The 9408-nt window shown below is 38.2% G+C and overlaps 1 non-coding gene across 1 annotated transcript; it reads left to right on the top strand.

Moving 5' to 3' along the window:
* Nucleotides 1-4952: 4952 nt before the first annotated feature.
* TRNAQ-UUG (transfer RNA glutamine (anticodon UUG)) lies at nt 4953-5024 on the top strand. The gene has a single exon. It is a non-coding gene; the product is annotated as a tRNA-Gln (tRNA).
* The last annotated feature ends 4384 nt before the right edge of the window (nt 5025-9408 follow it).

The raw sequence follows: 9408 nt of genomic DNA, 5'->3' as shown, positions 1-9408 counted from the left end.
CCCTGCAAACAAAAAAAAAATTAAGTAGCAGACTTTGGTTCAACTCCTAGTGGAACCCTATTCTCTCCTGGTAAAGTGACACGCAGAAAATTTACTGATTATTATTTTACATTATCTTCACTAAAATATTTGTAAAATATGTAAAATTATATTTCGCTAGTTACAGCTTATAAGAAAAACTTTATTATATCTTCACTGTCATGATAATTCTATATTTATTTAATACTCTTTGAAATAGTAAACATTGACCCACTTGTTCCGTTAAAACAATAATTAATAAGTATTGTAAAACTTATAAAGGTACGTTATGTTGGTAGTCCAAATACAGTAAGTGGGACGTTACGTTGGTAGTCCAAATTCAGTAAGTGGGACGTTACCTTGGTAGTCCAAATACAATAAGTGAAAGGTTGCGTTTGAAGTCCTGATTCAGTAAGTCGAACGTTTCGATAGTTCTCCAAATACAGTATGTTGGTCGTTGCCCTTGTTGACCAAATACAGTAACACCTCCACACCATCTATTGTAACAATTACTGTCAGACCTTGTTTTGTAACACATTCTGACACACCTTGAATTGCAACATTTACTGTCATACCTGGTGTTGTAACACATTCTTCTACTTCTACTATTCTAACACTGCGACCCCTTGATATATATTTCTTACTTTTATACCTTGTAATGTAATACTGCAACACCTTGTTTTGATGCACTGCCACACTGTACATTTTAACACTTTCTGCAACACCATTAATTGTGTTAATGGTGTTGCAGAAACACCATTAACACTTGTAACACTTCCAAATCTTGTATTGTAACACTGCCACAACTTGCATTGTAACACGGTCAAATCTTGATACGTAAGAGTGCCTTACCTTGTAATGTAACACTTACTGCCACACCTAGAATTGTAACACTGCCAAATCTTGAATTGTAGGAGTGTCACACCTTGTATTGTAATACAACCAAACCTTGAAATGTAGCACTTATTGCTACACTTTGAATTGTAACAATGCTACACATTGTACTGTAAGACTTACTTCCACACGTTGTATTGTAACACAATCACACCTTGCGTTTCAACAGCTACCCCACCCCCCGCCTTGTATTGTAATACTACTGCTCTTTGCATTGTAACCTTTACTGCCACACCCTGTAATGTAACTTTTACTGCCATACCCTGTAATGTAACTTTTACTGCCACACCCTGTAATGTAACTTTTACTGCCACACCCCGTAATGTAACTTCTACTGCCACACCCTGTAATGTAACTTTTACTGCCACACCCTGTAATGTAACTTTTACTGCCACACCCTGTAATGTAACTTTTACTGCCACACCCTGTAATGTAACTTTTACTGCCACACCCTGTAATGTAACTTTTACTGCCACACCCTGTAATGTAACCTTTATTGCCACACCCTATAATGTAACTTTTACTGCCACACCCTGTAATGTAACTTTTACTGCCACACCCTGTAATGTAACTTTTACTGCCACACCCTGTAATGTAACTTTTACTGCCACACCCTGTAATGTAACTTTTACTGCCACACCCTCTTATGTAACTTTTACTGCCACACCCTGTAATGTAACTTTTACTGCCACACCCTGTAATGTAACTTTTACTGCCACACCCTGTAATGTAACATTTACTGCCACACCCTGTAATGTAACTTTCACTGCCACACCCTTTAATGTAACTTTTACTGCCACACCCTCTTACATAACTTTTACTGCCACACCCTCTTATGTAACTTTCACTGCCACACCCTGTAATGTAACTTTTACTGCCACACCCTGTAATGTAACTTTTACTGCCACACCCTCTTATGTAACTTTTACTGCCACACCCTGTAATGTAACTTTTACTGCCACACCCTCTTATGTAACTTTTACTGCCACACCCTGTAATGTAACTTTTACTGCCACACCCTGTAATGTAACTTTTACTGCCACACCCTGTAATGTAACTTTTACTGCCACACCCTGTAATGTAACTTTTACTGCCACACCCTCTTATGTAACTTTTACTGCCACACCCTGTAATGTAACTTTTACTGCCACACCCTCTTATGTAACATTTACTGCCACACCCTGTAATGTAACTTTTACTGCCACACCCTGTAATGTAACTTTTACTGCCACACCCTGTAATGTAACTTTTACTGCCACACCCTGTAATGTAACTTTTACTGCCACACCCTGTAATGTAACTTTTACTGCCACACCCTTGTAATGTAACTTTCACATGCCACACCCTCTTATGTAACTTTTACTGCCACACCCTGTAATGTAACTTTTACTGCCACACCCTGTAATGTAACTTTAACTGCCACACCCTCTTATGTAACTTTTACTGCCACACCCTGTAATGTAACTTTTACTGCCACACCCTCTTATGTAACTTTTACTGCCACACCCTGTAACTGTAACTTTTACTGCCACACCCTCTTATGTAACTTTTACTGCCACACCCTGTAATGTAACTTTTACTGCCACACCCTGCTAATGTAACTTTTACTGCCACACCCTCTTACTGTAACTTTTACTGACCACACCCTGTAATGTAACTTTTACTGCCACACCCTGTAATGTAACTTTTACTGCCACACCCTGTAATGTAACATTTACTGCCACACCCTGTAATGTAACTTTCACTGCCACACCCTTTAATGTAACTTTTACTGCCACACCCTCTTACATGTAACTTTTACTGCCACACCCTCTTATGTAACTTTTACTGCCACACCCTGTAATGTAACTTTTACTGCCACACCCTGTAATGTAACTTTTACTGCCACACCCTCTTATGTAACTTTTACTGCCACACCCTGTAATGTAACTTTTACTGCCACACCCTCTGATGTAACTTTTACTGCCACACCCTGTAATGTAACTTTTACTGCCACACCCTGTAATGTAACTTTTACTACCACACCCTCTTATGTAACTTTTACTGCCTCACCCCGTAATGTAACTTCTACTGCCACACCCTGTAATGTAACTTTTACTGCCACACCCTGTAATGTAACTTTTACTGCCACACCCTGTAATGTAACTTTTACTGCCACACCCTCTTATGTAACTTTTACTGCCACACCCTGTAATGTAACTTTTACTGCCACACCCTCTTATGTAACATTTACTGCCACACCCTGTAATGTAACTTTTACTGCCACACCCTGTAATGTAACTTTTACTGCCACACCCTGTAATGTAACTTTTACTGCCACACCCTGTAATGTAACTTTTACTGCCACACCCTGTAATGTAACTTTTACTGCCACACCTTGTAATGTAACTTTCACATGCCACACCCTCTTATGTAACTTTTACTGCCACACCCTGTAATGTAACTTTTACTGCCACACCCTGTAATGTAACTTTTACTGCCACACCCTCTTATGTAACTTTTACTGCCACACCCTGTAATGTAACTTTTACTGCCACACCCTCTTATGTAACTTTTACTGCCACACCCTGTAATGTAACTTTTACTGCCACACCCTGTAATGTAACTTTTACTGCCACACCCTCTTATGTAACTTTTACTGCCACACCCTGTAATGTAACTTTTACTGCCACACCCTGTAATGTAACTTTTACTGCCACACCCTGTAATGTAACTTTTACTGCCACACCCTCTTATGTAACTTTCACTGCCACACCCTCTTATGTAACTTTTACTGCCACACCCTGTAATGTAACTTTTACTGCCACACCCTGTAATGTAACTTTTACTGCCACACCCTGTAATGTAACTTTTACTGCCACACCCTGTAATGTAACTTTTACTGCCACACCCTGTAATGTAACTTTTACTGCCACACCCTGTAATGTAACTTTTACTGCCACACCCTGTAATGTAACTTTTACTGCCACACCCTCTTATGAAACTTTTACTGCCACACCCTGTAATGTAACTTTTACTGCCACAACCTCTTACATAACTTTTACTGCCACACCCTGTAATGTAACTTTTACTGTCACACCCTGTAATGTAACTTTTACTGCCACACCCTCTTATGTAACTTTTACTGCCACACCCTGTAATATAACTTTTACTGCCACACTCTGTAATGTAACTTTTACTGCCACACCCTGTAATGTAACTTTTACTGCCACACCCTGTAATGTAACTTTTACTGCCACACCCTCTTATGTAACTTTTACTGCCACACCCTGTAATGTAACTTTTACTGCCACACCCTGTAATGTAACTTTTACTGCCACACCTTGTAATGTAACTTTCACTGCCACACCCTCTTATGTAACTTTTACTGCCACACCCTGTAATGTAACTTTTACTGCCACACCCTGTAATGTAACTTTTACTGCCACACCCTGTAATGTAACTTTTACTGCCACACCCTGTAATGTAACTTTTACTGCCACACCCTCATACGTAACTTTTACTGCCACACCCTGTAATGTAACTTTTACTGCCACACCCTGTAATGTAACTTTTAGTGCGACACCCTCTTGTGTATTTTTTACTGCCACACCCTGTAATGTAACTTTTAGTGCGACACCCTCTTGTGTATTTTTTACTGCCACACCCTGTAATGTACCTTTTAGTGCGACATCCTCTTGTGTATTTTTTACTGCCACACCTTGTATTGTACCACTTTACTGTTAAACATTGTATTGTAAAACTTTCTGCCACACTTTGTATTGTAAGACTTACTGCAACACATTATGTAACAACTGCTTCCTTACCTTGTATTGTAACACTATCACACGTTGTATTAAAATAATTATTGCCTCATCTTATATTGTAACTGTGCCACACCTTGTATTGCAAGACCTACTGCCACACAATGTATTGTAAATCTGCCATACCTTGTATTGTAATACTTACCTTCACTCCTTGTAACTTATTATCATATATATTGTTGATATAACCGTTTTGTCAGTAACATTTATATATAAAACATAATTATTCCAGAGTCCGGCTCTGTGGTGCAGCGGTCAGCACGGCCGCCTTTGAAGTGGCAGACTCAGGTTCAACTCCTGGCGGAGCCTTTTTCTCTCCAGCTAAATTTACACCCATTTAAATTAACTGATTATTATTTTACGTTATCTTCAATAAAGTATTTGAAAAATGTGTAAAAGTATATTTCGCTAATTAGTGCGTATTAAAAACTCCATTAGGCCTACATTGTCATGATAATTTGACAATGTAGGCAATTCTACATTATTTGACAAATAATTAGAATCTTGATAATTTGTAATTTATTTAATTCACTTTGAAATAGCAAAAATGGAAGCATTTGTTCGATTAAAAAACAATAAGTATTGTAAAAGTGATGCTAATATTTAATATTGTTAGTCCAAATACCGTAAGTGGGTAGTTACGTTGGTAGTCTAAATATAGTAAGAGGGACATTATGTTGGTAGTCCAAATACAGTAAGTCGGTCGTTACGTTGGTTGTCCATTGTCATGCCCCAGTTCTCTACAGCATCGCTAGTCATAATTAACGTGATCAAATCTCAGTAAGACCACCAGGCCTTCTATACATGTCTAGGGGAAGTAAATAAAATCACTAAAAAAAAGAACCAGTTTACTGAGGCATATGAAATAAGGCACCGGAAAACAAAAAGAAAAAACTAAGTTGTCTACAACTGATACTTTTTCACAACAGTAAACTTTACTAAAAATTCTTCAAGATCATCAGTCATCATGCACTGTACTGCAAACTATCTGGAATCATCATCATGCACTGTACTGCACACCCTCTGAGCTAACTGTCACTAGGCTCTGTCCTAGTGCAGTGGTACACTAGCTCTAGCATGCTGCAAATCAAAGTATTGTACATCATTACAGGATGGTGGTGTCACAAAATATCACTAGTGGGGTGAGGAAGCAATATCATGCAGTCACTTAATGTCCTCAGAGTTTCACCACATAAATTATACCAGAAATATCACCTACCACCTGCCTAAATGGTGCACATCGGCAGACTGCTCCGTGGCACATCAATAAAGTTACATATTATATGTTACATTATATGTTACAATTTCCAACCAAGCAGTGAGCTCGCAGCGGCCAGGAGAGCCCCGAGAGACACTTTATCCAACTTTGCACATCTCTATCTCAGAACAACTCAAATATCTCTATCTCAGAACATGACCTTTACAAGCAATAAATCCTTAAACATACTTATAGCTAACATAGTATTATACAATAGATTTCCTAAGAAAGTAACAAGTCTTTATGTCCCACACAAGCGATAAAATAAATATGTGTGAATAAATCAACAAAGAGAGTTCATATTCACGAGACAGAGCATCACTGACTGGAGCCGGTATGCAAGGGGAAGGGGGAGGGCGGGGGGTTAAGGGAGGTTTCTAGAACTTTACCTGTCCAGCTCTAAAGCATCATTATACATTACCTCAGTAACAAAACCGCCTCAGTCCTTTTCAAGGGGGTCAAAAGTAAACATTGTGCTCCCTCTGAGTTGGGTAAACCCCAGGGTGAAGTGCTAAGTCCTACACTGTTCAATGTTCTGATGCACAAATTAACAATTGATATTCCTACACTACCTGACGAACCCGTTATCTGTAATGCCAATGACCTATGCATTGTTGCAAATACCCAAACTAGACTGCAAGCTCTACTTGATTCATTCGCTGCTAAAAGCATTGAATGTGGTCTTGTTATCTCTATAACTAACTCCAGAGTTCTCCATCCCCAAGAGAAAACTCATGTCCCTATAACTTTCAAGGTCAACAACCAGAACATTGAAACGTGTAGGCAGTACAAATACCTTGGAGTTGGTATTACCAGTGACATTGTAAACGATCTACACCATAGAGTAAAAGAAAGACCAAAACCACTGAAAACACTTATCGGTAAGAATATTGGTATCAATATTAAATATGCTAGACTATTCTATATGATGTTTGTTAGATCTCTCGTTGATTATAAAGTTTTCCACTTAATTAATTTCCCCTCCTCTTTGTTGGACAAACTTGAAGTAGTACAGAATGAATCCATGAGGATAATTCTTGGTGCCCCAAGATGCACAAGAATCATCAACATGAGGGAAGAACTGAAGCTTCCAACCATACTCGAGAGAATCATGCAAGTCAACACTACCTTTTGTCTAAAAATCATGAGAGACCCTACATCTCCTGCATTGCTCAGAGACAAATTATTTAGTGCCGTTAACACCCTATTGACTGGTGCCAACATACTAACTCACTCCTTTTATGATAAATGGCTGAGGAAAAAATGCCTACAATCTCATTAAACTCTACATTCCTTTGAAGTGCAATCTACCTGTCTCTGATATTCTTCTTTATCTGTACCCCACCATTCAAGTATCATACACACCTGTCACCAAGAAAGATAATGAGAATCTTGCTCTTCTCAAAGCTGTCACACTTGAAACAATTGCCTCCTCCATCGAGAATTTAGGATCACACGAGCACTGTGTCTACACCGACGGCTCAGTCCAATCTTCTACTGGGCGGACTGCAGCAGCATGTAGGTTTTATAGAAATAATTTTTGCACAAAGACTGTCAGGGTCAGGTTAAACAACTGGCTGAACTCCACACAAGCAGAACTAGACTACCAGTACAACTACCTACCAGTACATTAAAAAACATTGCAGGAGGAATAATATTTTGTGATTCAAAGTCTGCTCTTCAAGCAATCGAAAACTTCTTCTGGAAGATCGACAGCAAGAACCTCATACTAGCAATTATTTATGATCGAATTGTTACACAGAGTAAAGGGTCTCGAATCTCCTTTATATGGATACCTTGACACATAAATATAACCCATCATAATGAGACAGACATTGCAGCCAAAAGAGCGTGCAACAAACATGAAGTTGAATTAGATCTAGATATCCCCATCTCTACTGTCAAAACAGTATTGATCCAAACACTCAGGTCTGATAGGAAAGAAATTACTGACTCCCAACGACCTGAAAGTACTATTATTAAAAACTGTGATTTGTTCAGATTTGAATCCTATATCTATTGACAGCACAAAATGTTCAACAAACTGTGCGACACAGAAGTTGCAGGGATCAGGTTGGGTTACCGTTACCTGTGGCAGATGGCTGTTACGACCCTAGACCTCTGGGTATGGTTCCTCTGTTACAATTGTTAAAAAATATATAATAATACGGCCTTGCCTACTAAAGTGTCTAGGATAAATAATTCAACTGGTAATTCAACAAAGCAATATACTTAAAGTAAGGGTGACAAAGAACATCCAAATATATAAATGGAAATATAGGCAGCCAGAAATGTTAATGCACCAGAAAACAATAAACAATATTATTATATAAGCACCGATCACTACTTTAAAGCTTAAATGGATAGATGGGTATGCACATAATGGTCTAACCAAGGAAATAAGCTATGTTACTAAACAATAAACAAATACCACAGACTTAACTCCACAACATGTCCACGCCAGCCAGCTCCACCCACGCGACTGGCGTTGCTCCAGCATGCACATCATGGCGTCTACAAGGTACGAACTAAAACCCACATGAAACCTCTAGATACTCTGCTATCATAGAGTAATACTTAAGAACATAATTATAACTAAACCTTTATGTATATAACACTACTAATATAAAAATAAGAAATTAAGTACAATAAATAACCAGGAATAATTACAGGGGTGAATCAGTGACCATAGCTTGATACACTGCACGCATACTGGAACATCACTGCACGCATACTGGAACATCCCAAATATGGTCATCCCCCCATGAGACGCCACGGTCTCCCCCCACAGGAATGGACATGCAATAGCATTAACAAAATATTAAATACAGGCACACCACAGCATGCTACATTTAAATCAAACATATATATATAATGGAACACAATAGGTTACAATGTTTTATTTAAATAACTGAGGAAAGAAATAATGGACATACATATTTATCATGATAATCGTTAGAATCAAATATATGGATTCGTAACATTCCTCCCTGTCCTTAAAGAAAAATGAAATTAACTGAAGCTTAATTTAATTTTTTGACTACATGAGATTATAGCATTGAGTACTCCAATAACACAAAATCAATGCATAAAACAATCAATTAAATGAAACATATGAAATAACCAAAAGGTAAAGGCATCTTCATGTATAGAACAATTCACATTAGGGCACTGCAATGGGGAATCCCCTGGATAAGGCAATTACATTTTGCCTCCCAGGGATATGTCTAATTACTATGTTGAACTCTTGTAAAATCAAAGACCACCTAAAAATTCTTTGGTTCTTACATTTCATGCAGTTAATGATAGTCAGATGATTATGATCTGTGTATATGACAACTTGATTACCTGACAGGTATGTTTCAAACTTCTTAATCGCCAAAATCAAACAGAGATTCCTTCTCTACCACAGAATAATTAGTTTGTGCCTTACCA

The sequence above is a fragment of the Procambarus clarkii genome, chromosome 23 (assembly GCF_040958095.1).
Source record: "Procambarus clarkii isolate CNS0578487 chromosome 23, FALCON_Pclarkii_2.0, whole genome shotgun sequence".
Lineage (NCBI taxonomy): Eukaryota > Metazoa > Arthropoda > Malacostraca > Decapoda > Cambaridae > Procambarus > Procambarus clarkii.
The sequence above is the reverse complement of the archived record's forward strand: the minus strand, read 5'-3'. Positions and strand labels throughout refer to the sequence as shown.